Below are 17,175 nucleotides of genomic sequence, written 5' to 3'. Positions count from 1 at the left end.
TGAGGTGACTTGAAGAATGTCACCTTTCTTTAAAGTACCAGTAAGTAAAATGAACATAAAGAATGCTAATAGGGGTGTCTTAGGATCAGTGCACTGATAGTGATAGATCAAATAGTGTGGTTATTAGCTGAAAGTATTTATCAACCCTCGTAAGTCAGCAACTCTATGGAACTTTCTATTTAACTTTTTTAGTAAGCTACTCTGAGGGCAAACAAGTCCCTTTTGGAAGCAAGGAGTGCAAATTGACCCAGCCAAGTGTAATGATTAGCATTGGAAATATCCCACTGGGGAACTCTATCTAGTTCCATCTGCTCCTGAAAAACAAGATTATGGATAATTATAATTACGAATTCAGTGTGTGGGAGGGTATTAGATGTGAAAGGAATGATTGCCAAAAGCCTCTGATCATGGTAGGGAGGTGTTGTAAGGAAGTGAACATTTTACCTAAAACTTGAATTTTGTTCATTAGTAACTTTCAGTACATTTATACCCTGTAGGTCGTATTTCTATTGTTTCTTGAACACTTGAAAATGCTTGAGTTGTGAATGTTTCCCAGCATAATTTGTTCTACCTGCACATTCTAAAGGGATGTTAACCATGTGGGTCCTCTAGAATGGCCCCCAACAGTGAAGGAGGGGAGTCAGGGAGAGGAGCAGCTGTTGCTGAAGAGGGGAGCTGGGAAAGGAAAAAGGGGAATTGGCGGAACTGGCTTCCTCGATGTACAGTCTGGGAGACTGGGAGACACTGGTTTAGAAATTATCAAATCATTCCTCCTGTGTGAATGCATTATTAAGTTCAATAGATATGTTGATTCTAATTTTTTCTACCTCATACATAGTGCGTGACAGAGAGAGGAAATGTATTTCCCTCTGTTAGGCATGGCAGCGGCTGAAGCTTAATAAATGACAGCTTCCTCTCTCTTCATCTGAGTACATTGAACAGCTACAATTCATTAACCTGAAATTTGAATAATCCAGAACATGATAAGACTCTGGAGCATGTTGCTTAGGAAATAAAGTGAAGATTGAAAGGAAGCCCCAAACTTCTCCAAACCAACTCTTCAAGTTATTTATTTGCCTCATTCACATGTTATTTCTTTTTGAAATGGCAAAGATAATCCCTTCTGATAAATTCTGTGCATTAAAAAGAAGTTTTGTCTACTCTAGAATTCCAGATTTATGCAAGACTGTTGTGATAAATTCTTTCATAAAGCAAGAAATCCTTTACAATGTAAATAGAACTTCCTTATTAAATTCTCCATATTTGAATGGATATTGGGCTTGTAACAAAGTTACCTACAGTTATACATAACTCAAATTATGTATAAATTATGCATTGCTTATATAAAGCAATATTTCTTACACTTGTAAAGTGGTGACTCATTATTTTGCGATATTCTTCCTCTTCTTTCTGAACTAACAATAGGATTAAAATTAAAGTGCTGAAAAACATGGTTTCAATATCCACATTTTGTTAATATGCAACTATCATATAATTAAGTGCAATATCTACATTTTTTTGCTTAGTATGCAAAATTGAATAGCGTAATTTGGTGCAGTGTTTTCAAAGTTTCCCGGCTATAAGGATCACTTGGGGGTGGGCACAGGGTATCATTTGTTAAAAACACATATATTCCTGGGCTCCATATCCAACCTACTGAATCAGATATGTAGGGCCTAGAAATATATTATTTTTAATTAGCTGTCTCAGGTGAGTCTTATGATCAGGTAAGACTGAGATTTGTGATGTGATGCAGTAAAACTCTAAGGTGTATCAGAATCACCCTTGTCTTATTAAAACCCATGATTCTGAACTCCACCCCTAGAGTCAGTGGTTTTGGGGTAGAGTCTGAAAATATGTACCAAGGTCTCTGGTGATACTGTTGTTGTTGGTCCAGAGATCACACTCTGGGAACCATTGATGTAGTTAGTGGAAAGATGTGGTCTTGAGACCAGACACATCTGAGTTCCAATCCCATTTATTTGTTGGGAAGCTTTATAATAGTCACTTAATAACCCTGAGCTCTTTCCTTTTCTTTCTCTATTTTCATTTTTTTGCATGTATTTAAAGTTAAGTAACTTTACACACACACACACACACACACACACACACACACACACACACACACACTGCTTGGGAATAAAAGCTACACAGGATAAATATGGAGTACAGATGGAAAATGAGAAGGAGAAGGCAGAAATGAGAGCAAGGAGGAGGCTGGTAAGTGGGGAAGGGAAAGCAAGTGGTCTGCAACGTATTAGCTGTGTCCTCTAATAACCAGATCCCAGTAAAGTAACAATCTGAAGCCAACTCAAGAACGCAAAGTCAGGCCCTCTGTTACCTTTGCAAGGAGAAGAGAAAGGTCACTTGCTTGTGTGAGCATGATAGCATTGATGAATTTGAATGCTTTGAATCATATCTGTCAAGATTCTAAAAGTTCAGAAAGAAGAAAATTATGTTGAAATGGAGAAACCAGTCATCTTAGAACTGTTTTTCATGTCAGTTGAGGATAAAATCATTGCTACCTGCTCTCCTTATACACATGACTAATGACATATTTTTAAATTTAGTTGAGTTCTAAGTAAAAGAAATGTAGCCATCACATTGAAGTTTCAAACCCATTTAAAAAATATGTATACTTTGTTTCATTAGTTTTTCATGGAGGTCAAACATTTAAGAAGTCTCTTTTCTCTCTTATGATTTGAAAAATCAAAGCCAGTTTTGATGTAAAAATCCAATGTTCATGTAGAAGGCTATAGAATGCTATGGAGATAGTGGTCCCATGGAACTCAACTCCTGGAGTAGAGGTTAAGAGCAGGATCCCAGGAGTCAGATCCTGGGGTTCAAATCTCACTTCTACCTCTCAAGGCTCGCAGTGCCTGTGCCATAGTACTGCTCAATAAGCTAATGATCATAGCATGTAGCTATGGAATTTCTGCAAATATTTCAACAAATATAAAGATACCATGAAGTGCCAGTCCTGGTCCCAGATACTGGTACTGGAGACATCTACTCAGGGAGCTCTGGGAGATAGGCAATAAACCTGTAAATAAGAAAGTTAATATAATAATACTAGGTGCTAAGAAAATGGAGCAGTTAGCAAAACAAAAACCAAATCCCTGCCTTTTCTGAGTTCCATTAAAGTGCCTTATATTCAAATGTGTTTCCATTATACTGGCTTTATCACAAGAGCAGATGACTTAGATTTCCTGGCTAGTTTTCTGCTTTCCATCAGTATGAGCTCCTAAATAGTTTGCAATTTAAAAAGAAAATTGTTCACTTCTATCCTGTCTTAAGCATTGATAAATTTTTGTCCATATTACCAGTGCAAATAACAGTGAACTCTCTGTATTTTTATTCTCTGTTTGACAAGCTTGTAATTTAAGACTTAACCCATAATAAAATGTATTTATGCCCATTTTGTAATTTCTTAATAATTCTACTTATGATTTAGTATTGTTCTTTTTGTTGAGGACAGATTTAACTAAAAAAATGGAAAGCTATTTCTATTATAGTCTGATCATACTTGAAAATTTTAGCCAGGCATGGTAGCGTGCGCCTGTAGTTCCAGCTACTTGGAAGGCTGAGGTGGAAGGATGGCTGGAGCCCAGCAGTCTGGGTGACAGAGTGAGATCCCAACTCAAAAAAACCAAAAAAACCTCAACTCATCTGTCAGAGGTCACTGCCGGGCTTGGTGGCGCAGCCTGTAATCCCTGGTTTGGGAGGCCGAGGTGAGTGAATTATCTGAGCCCACGGGTTCGAGACTCGCCTGGGCAACTTGGCGAGACCTCATCTCTACAATAAATCAAAAAATTAGCCAGGCGTGTTAGCGCGCGCCTGTAGTTCCAGCTATTAGGAAGGTTGAGGCGGAAGGATCGCCGGAGCCCAGCAGGTTGAGGCTGCGGTGGCTGGGAGCGGCCATTGCACTCCAGTCTGGGCGACAGAGTGAGACTCCAACTCAAAAAAAAAAAAAAAAAAAAAATTTAAGCAAAATTTGTATTCTGGGACAAATGAAAACATTATTTTAGTTTTGCCAAAATTTGCCCAAATTGTTTTAATTGTTAACTGTGACATATTTAGGATTGTGCTTCCTCCTATAAGATTTAAAGCAAAGAAAGGACAAAAGTCTTTATGTTTTACAGACAACAGAGCACTCATTTGCCCTTAGCAAATGAATTGTTGGAACGAATACTCTCAGTGGACCATTTGGTATAATCTTCCCTACACCAAATGGTACACCAAGATTATTTGTTCCAACAATTCAAGCAGAGCCATGGTTCACAAATCATTCTTCTTATTGGGTAGGAGATGAGGTTAAAATATAGGATTTTGTTAAAGAAGAGGTTGGACATTAAAAGCAAGGGGAAGAATATTCATTTTCTAGGAATGGGTGGAGAGTTTCCAGAATTCTGATCAAGCTCCTTTTCTTTCCTTTTTTTGATCTGATGTTTCTTGTCATGGCTGCTCAGGGGGTGTGTCATTTAGTATGAAAAACATATTAGGTTAGAGGTTCATCAGAGGTTGAGTTTGCTGCCATCATGGATTCCACCTGTTTAGCTGGAATGGTCAAAAGAGGAACTTCTGTCCCCAGGCCTTTCTTCTTCTTTTTTTCTTTTCTATTTTTTTTTTTTTTTTTTGAGTCAGTGTGTCACTCTGTCACCCAGGCTGGAGTGCAGTGGCACAATCTGGTTTACCACAGCCTCAAACTCCTAGACTTGGGTGGTCCTCACACTTCAGCCTCCTGAGTAACTGGACTACAGGTGTGTGCCACCGTGCTTGACTACTTTTTAAATTTTTTGAAGAGGCGTGGTCTCACTGTGTTGCTCTCTATTACCTAGACTGGTCTTGAAATCCTGGACTAAAGTGATTCTTCCACCTCAGCGTCCTAAAGTGCTGGGATTACAGGCATGAGCCACCGTGTGGGACCCTTCCTCTCTTTCTTAATGATAAGCATGGTTCGGTCGGGATAGAAATTCAGCTATGTCACATAGGCATTACACTGGGTAGCAGTGTCACCTTGCCAGAAAACTTTAGGAAACTTCTTTAGAAAACTTCTTTAGTAAAAGAATACTCTCAATCTAGAATGAATAAGACTAATTACTTTCTAGTCCAAATGCATAAGAAAGTCAGAAAGAGCTTTTTCCAAGTCTTGATAACCTAATTATTCTTACAGAATTCTCTCCATCAATTGTTTGATAAATGTCAATTCAATGAAATGACTTTTACATTTAGAATATTGGTTAAAGCCGGACTCGGTGGCTCAGCCTGTAATCCCGCACCTTTGGGAGACTAAGGTGAGTGGATTGCCTGAGCCCGCGGGTTTGAGACCCGCCTGGGCAGGCAAGACCTCATCTCTACAATAAAATAAAAAAATTAGCCGGGCGTGGAAGCACGCCTGTAATTCCGGCTATTCGGAAGGCTGAGGCAGAAGGATCGCCGGAGCCCAGCAGATCGAGGCTCCAGTCTGGGCAACAGAGTGAGACTCCAACTCAAAAAAAAAAAAGAATATTGATTAAATTTTTTCCCTATATTCTTCAGAGCAGTTTTTTAAACTTCTCAAAATAATTGGTTGTCAATGGCTCATTATTTTGTTACCCTATTAATGTATGTTTCCTTTGTCATTCCTTTGTATTGTTTGGCCTTATGCAAAGATGCTGATTAAGCACCTGTGAATGTTTTTACATTGGCATTGTGGGAGAGGAGACAAAATGATTTGTTTTACCAACAATGAATTGCATCTGCTTGTGACTGTTAAATAATTTAATAGAGCTTCAAGGGCCTGTTTTCCCTTGATTAAACTATGGGCAAATATCAGTCTTTGCTTCATTTTGGATACACGTTTAGATGAAAAACATCTTAATTTGCTTTTTGCCAGTTTAGGTGTTGATAAGACACCGAGAGATTTTTATATTATATCATTTTTACATGTAAGTGGAATATCTTTTTTATTAAATTTGAGACAAGGGAAAGGATTATTATAAACAAACTTGTTTTTAAATAGCTTGTTCATTTTTATTATGTAGTAGGAATTATGTCAAATTATATTATATGCTAATTATGCAAAATATCAGAGAGTTAGGTATTATTACTGCCAAACATTTCAAAAAATGTGATTTATTTAGTGGAAATCCCAAGATTACTGATAGTACTATAAATTCATGATAACTGCAGCCAAATGGACCTTCAACAGTGCCTGATAATCATTTCTCTGGTAAGTCACTGCCCACTGTCTCTGTATCAATCAAGCTGCCTTTCCTTACAGATGTCATCCATCTACAATAAATCAAAAAATCAGCTGGGCGTGGTAGCGCATGCCTGTAATTCCAGCTACTTGGAAGGCGGAGGCGGAAAGATCGCCGGAGCCCAGCAGGTGGAGGCTGCGGTGGCCGGGAGCGGCCACTGCACTCCAGTCTGGGTGACAGAGTGAGACTACAACTCCAAAAAACCAAAAAAACAAAACAAACAAACAAACAAACAGATGTCATCCATCCAACTCATACCCCCTCAAACAGAAAGCAATATTGGCCCAATAACTAAACTGGGAGTATCTAGTGGAATCCAAGGCAGCAAAAAGTCATCAGGACCTCTTTATCTTTCCATCTCTCTGCTCTGTATTTTTCAGGTTTGCTTCTAGATTAGATTGAAATGGGTGCTGGGAAGTCCAGACCTGCATCCTGAGAAAAAAGTGTGCTCCTTCCCGGAAGTTTCTCGTTTCCTATTGGCTTCATGAAAGACAGACTGAGTTTTACTGATTGCAGCAGTGACTAATGCAAGGCAGCAAATGCTTTGGTTGGCCAGATCTGGGCATGCCCACCCCAGGATCTAGGTCGGTGTTGGGAGTGATGGGAGTGGGAAAAGGAGGGAAAATTAGTGTCAGCTCCATCTCCAGACCATTCACTGAGGATGAGGAAAGACAATCCCCTCAGGAAAACACTTATAGGAGTGTGAATGGAGGCTGAGTCAGCAAAAACAACTGAACACCACTTCCACTCCACTCTTATCAAACCTCTGAATCTCTGCCTTCTTCTCCACCTTCAACAAACAACTTTGTCTTATTCTTTAGAGATAAATTGGAAGCCACCAGATGGGAATTCTCCCATTTCACCAACTGCTCATTCCTGTTACATGCTTATTTCTGTACTCATCCTCTTCTTCCTGCTGCAATGGAAGAAGAGTTTCTGTGATCAAAACTATTTCCTCTACATGAACCCAGGATCGTCTCCTCTCTTTCTTCTCAGTTTTCTCTTTGTGTCCTTATCTTCAATTGCACCCTCTTAGTACATCAGCAAAACAAATGAAAAACCTCTACTGACTCATATTTCCTCTCTATCCCTTGCCCTGTCTCTTAATGCCTCTCCTCAGCCAAGCTTGTGTAAAACATTCTCTACACATTCATTCTTCAAATCTACTATTTCTTTCCTTTTTTTTTGAATTGGCATCTCACTCTGTTGCCCAGGCTGGAGTGCAATGACATGCTCACGGTCACTACAGCCTCGACCTGCTGGGCTCAGGTGAACCTTCCACTTCAGCCTTCCAAGGAGCTGGAACTACAGGTACTCGCTACAATGCTTGGCTAATTTTTCTTGATTTATTTTAGAAATGAGATCTTACTAAGTTGCCTAAGCTGGTCTCGAACCCCTGAGCTCAGGCAATCCTCTCACCGCAGCCTGTAATGCTGGGATTACAGATGTGAGCCATCGCGCCTGGCTCAATTTACTATTTTTACTCTGTCTCCATCGCTCCCCTGACACTGATCTTTCTCAAGTTACCAAGAACATTTGTATGATCAAGCCTAGAGGATATCATGCTTCATCTTGCTGGATCTCTCACTAGTGGTCACATAGGTGACCTCTCTTTCTTTTTTTTCACTTGGCAATCATGACAACATACTGCTTTGGTTTCCTCCTTTTTCTTTGGTCTCTCTTTTCTATCTCCTATGGTAGTTTTTCTTCTAACTGATCTCAAAATGTGCTTCCCCAAAAGTCACTACTACTAACTCATGTCTTTTTACTCTTCCTTCTTTCCTTAAGTTATCATCCAGTCCCATGATTTCAGATACCACTAATTACCTGCCCATTCCCATCTCACCAATTTATATCTTGAACCCAGATTTCTATCCTGAGATCTAGTTCTTTATTTGCAACTGCATTCTTAATACTTCAGAGTTACTTACAAACCTGCTCCTTCCCTAGGCCTCTCTATTTCAACAAGTGGTGATTGCAGGAGAGATCAGAGTACACTCAACTCGGGTGAGAATAAGAGAGAAGTGGGCTAATTTGAGAAGCTACTGATGAACTGGAGTGGAGGCAATGGGGAGAGGGCGAAGGATCCCCAAACCTATAAGAGGCTGTAGGAGGCGCCTGTAATCACGGGACTGGATGAGACAACTTAAGGAGAGAAGGAAGAATAAAAAGCCAAAGTACCTAGCACTCACCTTTAGTAAAGAATAACATGACTTTACATACCACTAATAAGAGCACTGTATCCCCACATCCATTCTCCAGCAGCTAGACATATATATTTTTTGAAAATATAATAATGTTCACTTTTTTTGCCTAAAACCTAACTCCATAGAATACATTCCAGATTTAAAACGTATGGCCCCAGTTTCATTTCACTTTCCTGCTCTTTTCCCTCTGTGTTTGTTATAATAACCTACTGGTAGTGTTTTTACCTCGGGGCCTTCCCCTGTTGTTTATTCGGCATGGAACATTTTCCTCACACTGTTGGCCTGGCAACTTGCCTAGTGTAAGTGTTAGTTCCTCAAGGGAACCATAGGAACCCTCTCCAATCCAAATTAGTTCTCTCTACCTGAAACACCGTGTATTTTTTTTCCAGCCATTATGGTACAGACACTATATACTCACTCAGTGCCTGGCACTGAATTGGGACTCCACAAATGTATGTAGAAAGAACTTAAAATATTCCAAAATATGAGGAGTTTTCCATTCCATCTCCTCTTTCTGTGTACCCCCCCCTTTCGAAGGGGGAATTTTTGTCCGGTAGAGCACTATTGGGAAGAGATAGCTCGTATAAATGACATTTCCTTTTATTCAACATTCAGTGAGGGAAAATAGCGATAGCTGTAAAACACATATTCCTTACCATGATGAAGGGTGAGAATGCACACTGGGAACTAGAAAGGCATTGTAGTAAAATGCGGAGGTAGTGTAGACTAGAAAAAGAAATCCACCAGGAATAAGAATGTCTGGTTTTGGCATCCAACACTGCCATGGATTTGTGTGTTTTAGGCCTGTTGTTCAGTCTCCTGGTGTCCTGGATTTTCTCAGTTCAGATCTCAGAGATCTCAAGAGAAAGCAAATGTGCAAGTCTTTTGAAAGTGTTTAAATTTCTTTAGAAATGTGAGATGCTCTTACTCTCCTTATTTTGGTTTTCATTTATGATCATAAAGTGATCTTACTTGGAGGTTCTTAAGGTAATAAGGAACACAGTCATTCTGATTGATAGGACTAGCTGTCACTTTTAATTCGTGAAAGTTGTTGTGAAGAAACCACACAATAGGGATGATACTATGAAAGTAAGTGTGAACTCATGATGAATTTCCTTTCTCATTTTTCATAAGCTTTCCTGATAGCAATGCTAATAAAGTTTAAATATGTTGAGGTGTCAAATCTTTTTTTCTAAAAGATTAATTAGAGATTAGTCCCTAAGCTATTTGTAAATTTCTATTCTTTTTTATTGTAAAGTGTTTAGTGGAAATGCTGTTTTAGGACAATGATTATCAGATTATAAATGCTTTCATTAAGTACGTTATTTCCCCATCATTCTACCAATTCTATAGTAACAAATGACTTTAATGTTCTTTTTACTGATAATTTAGATGAGATCCAAAAGATGAAACATTATTTTGAAACAAGTTTAATTTAACTGACCCAGCATGGTGTGGAATCCTAACTGCCTATGATACTTTTATGATTAAGTACCAAAAAAGACTATGTAATGTGGATATTTTTCTTTTATTTCTACTTCATGTGATTTACACACCCTAGGATAAAAAATATTCTATTCTTTTCAGAGACTATTAGCAGATACATTAAAAATTTATTCTCTTAGGGATTGTGCCAGTAAGTTTCAGCAACAAATGGGAATTCAAAGTCCTTTAGTAAAACTAAGGACCTTATATAACAACAACAAAAACACATGCAACTCAAAATGTGTGCTGAATATCTTTTATTCAGACGAATTGTTAGGCTAGAGATCAGTGTGTGCTAATTTATAGCCCTGTAAACAACTGTGATGTTCATACCATTTAAAAAACTGCCTAGATGAGCAAGTGTAACCATTTCAAATTTCATAGGATCTTGTAAACTTCTCTCAGAGCCAAGAAAGTGCCTGGCAGTTTTTAAAAAAAGTAAACCACCACTTTGGAATATGTACCTAAAATGAGTGTTAATATTTCAACTGAATTTGACTCAGATTTATATAGGATATGGGATCATTTTAATTTTAGTTACCATTTCTTATTACTTCTTATGATTATATCTCATGTTGCAGTTATTCCCATGAAGCAACAATCTCAGGGGTCACTGAGCAGATTTAGTTTGTTTTATTATATTGACAACCATTATTTTTCCTGAGAGTATGAAAATAATTCAGAAAATATTCACTCTTTTAAGTAACATTCTGGGTGGAATATTAAGTTCATTAGTTGAAAGTCCTCAGACCCACAAGTTAAATTTAGAGAGTAAGTACAGTTGGTAGAAGAGTATTTTTTAAGTGGCAGAGATGGAAAGAAATTATTTTGTGGATTGGGATCAGTTGAGTTTAGGTACAGAAACTCTATTAAAGAAGAAATGAAGGAATGTGGGTGAGGAGACAAAGATAGTTTTTTTGTGCACTATAATATGTTTTCTGAAGACTTGGGAGTGTATTAGGAAGTATAGAATGCAAAGGCAAATTTGTAGTTGCTTATCTAGACATGAAAATAGAGAGCTAAGCCAAGTCTACCTGATGGAGAACTTTTAAGGCTACAGTCTACACTTGATGATTATGGCTGAAAATTTTATAATTAGGATGTATGCTCTGAAAGATTGAAGTCCTTGTAACCTATATGAAATTTTTACTGAGTCCAATTTTTGGAGATATATTTAAATCCCAATTTAATACAGCAGATTGAATCTCATTATCAGTGGAGTGCACAATTAATTGAAATCAAATTGATTTATACAATTAGTGAGGAAATCTCAATTTAATCTCCCTTTCCTCCTCTGGGAACATTCATCTACTTATATCTACTCTCAAAGATTAGAGATAGGAAAATTTTGATTTAAGAGGAGACGTGTTATATGTTTTCATTCAAATTGATTGTTTAAACACTTATGAGACTAATTTTACAGATACATTATAAAATTGAATTTTGCTTTGAGCATTCTTCACCAAAGCTAATTAAAGGCAGTAGTTCTAAAGTGTTAAGATTCTACAATAATCTCCAGATTGAAGGTCTGTCATGTTATTTAAAGGCAATTTTTCCATATTGCATTAGGACTGCATTGACCATTCCTAAGAACAATAAATATTTAAAAATTATATTTGGTTAAAATGACATCTGTGTAATTATTTTAATAAAAGTTACTCCATGCATTTTGAAATTTTGACCATCTTAGTTATGCTTCAATAAGTTTTAAAAAGATAGATAACATTAATTATTTCTAAAAAGTGCATCTTTATGATAACTGATGAGGTAATTATAGGACTAATGCTTTCTAATTATCTTTAATATAGAAATATATTTAATATGATTTCTCATAATATATGCTAATGTATGTTAATTTTAAATAATTTGAGCAATACAAATACCATAATTTTACTCCCTTTTCCCTAGAGATAACCACTATCACCAATTGGAATACAACCTTTCTGTCTTGTCATATGTAAATAATGAGTTCTCATACTCTGCTATTGGTACTCATGTTACCTGCTTTTTAAGTACACACACACATCCATACAGTGTGCATTTTAAGATTTATAGATCTACATCATCTATTCTGAGAGCTGCATAGAAGCCTATTGCATGAAAATGCACTGTAATTTATTTTGCCAGTTCTTACTGTGACTTCAGGCCTTGATATATTTGTAAGAAAAGGTCTTCCCCACTCAAAACTATACAAATATGTTCTTACATGTTTTTCTATACTTACATAATTTATTTAATCTTTTACCTATCTAAAATTATTTTTTTTTGTCTGGCATGAAGCAGGAATCTAGTCTTTCTTTTTTTTACCTAAAGGAACAGTTTTTTCAACACCAATAATTCAATAACATATTGTTTTCTTTGTTATTTGAATTGCCTTTTGTAACTTAACTCTTTGAAATAATCCCACTGGACTTTTCATTACAATTTTATTGAATTTGTCTGCTAACTAGTGGAGAATTTGAATTTTGCCAGTATTACCTTTCTGGTAATTTTTAATATTTTTATGTATTCAATTTTTCGTTTTCAACTTTAAGTGAAATAAAAATACTATATATAAGTTTTGCACATATCTTATGTTTATTCTTGACTTGTTTATAATATTTGTTATTAATTTGAATGGGATTATCCTCACTGCAACTCATCTCTGTCAATACATTTGGAAATAAGTTGGCATATAAGACAACTATTAATTTTCTATATTTATGTTATATTTTGTCACTATCACTTTTACTAGTTCTATTATTTTTTTCAGTTGATCTTTTGGGATGTTCTAGGTAAATAATTATATTCTCTGCAAGTAATAATGCCCTATCACTTCCTTTACAATATTTTGCACTTTCTTATCCTCACCTTACTGCTTTGACTTAACAATCCAAAATTGTGTTCAAATATAAAGTTTAAAAGTTGAAGACTTTTTTTTTTTTGGTTTTGTTTTGTTTTACATTTTAATGAGAAAGCTTCTAAATCTTCACCGGTTGGTAAGATTTGTCCTTTAGGATTCTCAAATGATTTAGATTATGTTAAAGTTTTCTTCTTTTCCTGGTTTACTAAGTTTTGTTGGGAATGTATTTTGTCAAATGTCTTTGGGGAAGTTTTGTTATGATCAATTGCTTTTCTTCGTTAACCTATTTACTTATTGAATTACATTGATGAATTGCTTAATGTTGATTCATTTGTACATTCCTGAAAAAACCCTGACTTTTTGAAAAATTTATTACTCTTTTAATACATTGCCATATTTTATTAGTATTTATAAGAGATATAGATCTATAACTCACTGTTTTGGAATTTTATGATTGTGTTCTATGCTTTACAACATGCTTTAGCCATGTTTTGTTTTTATTTATCCTTGACCTAGCCCTATAAATAAGAGGAAGAATTAATATAATTTTCAACAAATAAAACTGATAGAACTTTGCTTGGCATGAAGTAGTGCAAGTAGGAGGGGTGGATAGTAAAAGTCACTAAGCTTCAATCCTTTGGGAAGAGAAGTTTAATTATTTCAGTAATTTCTATCAGTACCATATTTATGGAGTTTGAGTTTTAGTGTCTCAAATAAATACTATCTTTTCATAGTTTTATTTACATTTTTCTAAATGTAAAGAATGAATTTGTTTCCACTTTAACCATGGATCCTTCACTGGCTCTGTACTGGGGGAGGGGATTTACCCTAAAAGAGTCTCTGTGCCGGGAATACTCATTCTCTGAAATCTGCCATCTGTTCTTTACACATGAACAGATGCTGATGTTCAGTTAATCAGAGGTAATGCAATAAGGATTAAAGTGTTAGGTGGTTCTAACCTATTCCGGAAGTTATGGATAAAATGAAACCTTTAATCAGATTCATCTCGATGTTCAAGTCAAGTTGACTATTTGAGACAAAGCATCTATATTTCTAAGATAACTAATCCCAAAGGGCATATTCTATTATTGTCATAAGAGAAAAAATTAAGGATGAGTTTGTACATAGCATTTGGTCAAGAGAATTGACACCTATTTTGTATGTGGTTCAGGGATCTTATAGAAAGCTCAGAGATTGCTTTCAGGGATTTGTTATAAAAGAAAGATTCAATTGGGCAGTTAAAATAATTTAAATGTAGGTTTTAGAATCTTTATAGACTTAAATCAAATGCAATAAAGGGTTCATTTGTTAAGATATACACCTATTTGTTAAATAGTATACTAGATGTCTCTAAATCTGCAGAAAGATGCATTTAGACTATTAATGCATTATTTTTTAAGTTTGAATAGAATTTGGTTTTTATAAAATTGAAATTTAATCTCCGTGTTTCAAATCACATACATTTATAAAATGTTTTTTAAAGTAAGTAAATTCATTGTTTTAAAATTTTCTACAAGTTTTTTTTCTTAATGAGAAACCTATCTGTGTCTGTTATTGTATAATACAATATAACTGATTTCATCTCTAAGAAATACCACTAATAATTATATGTTTTATGTGCTCTTGATTATAAGTGATGCACATAAAACATATAATTATTAGTGATATTTCTCAGAGGTTAAATCAGTTATATTGTATTATACAACATAATGCAATATAACCAAATATTGCATAGAAAAACATAACATCCTGGAAGTTGACTATTTTTCAAAGTTGAATTCATTAGTAAAAACTTTATGCTCTAAAGAAAGGCCAATTATATCTTTTATTTCCACTTAAGCTAGTGTAACTGTAAATGATTTTCTTATTTTTATAAATCACATCTGTTTCTGAAACTTAGCTCCAGTAACAACCTATGATAACAAATGGTGGAGCTCACATAGTATTGAAACATATTGGGTATTTCCTTCTCAGTTTTAAATATGCTTTATTCAAATTTAGATGACTAGAAAATATGTTCAAACTCCAAAGTGACTAAAATCAATGTAAATAGTATATTCATGTGTCATATTTGAGGGTAAATTCTACCATTAAAAATTGAAAAGTCACAACAAAGGAAAAAGCCTTTTGTGAATTGGCTACATGGCACACAAAGGAAAATGAGACATTTTGTCAAGAATATTTGTGAAATGAGCTCTATTTAATAATGTTCCATTCCTGTTGATATTTAAAATTTTCAAAGTATTTTAAGTAAATGTGCAAATAGTTCAAATAAAAAATTATGCATAGATTTGAAGGCCTATATAATTACATATCAATTTCTGATATGCTCTAATTAAGCATCAAGTTATGTTTATACCTATGAAATAATTGAAGCATTACACTTAATCTCTATAACAATATGTTGAGAGATGTCTTAACGATGTGTGTATTAAAAGCGTACATTTAGAAATTCTTCATCGTGGACTTTTTTTTGTTTTCCATAAAGACCACAGCCAATTAATCCTCACACCAGAAACAACAAAGTCGGAGCTGGCATAAGCTCAGCCAGTATTCCAGGGCCCTGCTGTGTAGGGGTCTCTCGAGGAAAGACAGATTCATATCTCAGTCTCCAAGCCCACTTGGTTCTTGGCACCTCTGCTAAGAGTTACACAGGCTACCTATTAATTTTAAATGTAGTGTTTTTGAGTGTAAGGCAGACATCTGTCTTGGAGAAATAGGACTAACAGCAGCAAGTCATTCCTTAGAGGCCATGGAATAATTGTCAGATGACCTTTATTGCCATCATCCTCATTTTGCTCATAGTGGTTTAGCCAGGGCATGGTACTAACAACTCTTTGCATTACATACTGCAGTGGGATTAGTGAAAAAGATCATGTTGTTGACTAGAAAAGTAGGGAAGTTAATGTACCCTATAACTGTATGCAAAACAGTGGACTGTGAAGTCTGCAAGAGAAGATTGGAAAGATTAAAGTGAGAAAAAGGCCTTACCCATGAAAGCAGTTGAAGCTGTAAAGAAACATCTGTGTGATTTCCATAGTACTTCTTTTTAATAAACATCATCAGCTTTTATGTTCCTTTGTGGTCTTGGTTCACAAACATCTTTACTGTTACTTAAAGCTGTTTTTATTGTTTATGTAGAAGCATTCTTTATATCCTTTGCTCTAATTATTAAATTTGACAATTTTTGTTATCATTATATTTGCTGATTTCATCAGTTGTAAAAATGTGTACATTAAAAAGTGATGGGGAGAAGGCATTTATTCCAGGCAACATTAATGTTGGGATTAATGATTTTTTTTAAAAGAATGAATCATTTGTACAATGCACAGCACAGAGCAGGGGCTCAGTCAATCTTTATGTAAATGAGTGTTGTATTTGAAATGATACAAAGGCTATGTACAGTGGGTCACTCTTGAAGAAAAACCCTAACTGGATAGAAACCATGCAGAAGAAAGCTTGAGAGAGAGACACTTTTATTTAGAGTGTCATTTCTTAATGAGTTCTAATGAGCAAATGATTGCAGTGAGGTACAGCACAATGGAAGCTTCTTCTGTTTAACAAAACAAATCAATGGTGCTAAGTAATCACCCTGAAATTGACTTTCTCTTCATTCTCCCCAGCTTTGCCAGTAGAACATTATTTTTCCTTTCAAGTGAGGAGAGTCATTTCAGAAAAGATGTGCAAAATTTAAAGGGTCACAGGCTGCCTATATTTTAATTAGTATCCCATTCCCACTGCACAAGTATATTGGAGTGGGTTTCCTAAAGGAAATGATTTTAGTGCATTTAATTAAATTAATCACCTTTTATAGATGGGAATGCAGTGTTAAATATAGACATAAAACTTAATTTGGCAAGAGATATGTGCATTCATACAGTTAGTATTGCCTTTAATTAATGCTGTTGCCTTTATAGGATAGTAGAGAATGAATGCTTTCTTTACTGATCATAAAATAGTTGTTTAGGTCCTTATCAGTGAGAAAGCGACTAGGGAGAGCCATGGTTTACAAAGCTTGGGTCAGGTTCCAACTGCTTCTCAATTGTGACCATAAGGACCTTCACTCCCACAGAAGCATACAGTGACATTGGGTGGGTCCCATGGTGTTAACCATAAATAAGTGTGTCACCTGTTTGTGACCCTGCATTAAGTAATTTGAACTGATCATGGAAAATTAATTGGTAAATATTAGTGTGCAATTCATGGTATAATTCTATAATTGCTAACTCCCCTTTCCTGAAACTTGAAGGTAAAAGAAATAGTGATGACCCCACCTTCTTCACTTTCTTGAATTTTGTGTGAAGAGTTAGGCCCTGTGTATGGAGATGGGTTTTCCTTTAGAGCACCTAACTGTCAAACATGAGCCCTGAAACAGGGAAAGTGTATGCATCATGGCTGA

The sequence above is a fragment of the Carlito syrichta genome, unplaced genomic scaffold (genome assembly GCF_000164805.1).
Source record: "Carlito syrichta isolate Samal-C Ts95f unplaced genomic scaffold, Tarsius_syrichta-2.0.1 Scaffold313465, whole genome shotgun sequence".
Lineage (NCBI taxonomy): Eukaryota > Metazoa > Chordata > Mammalia > Primates > Tarsiidae > Carlito > Carlito syrichta.
The sequence above is the reverse complement of the archived record's forward strand: the minus strand, read 5'-3'. Positions refer to the sequence as shown.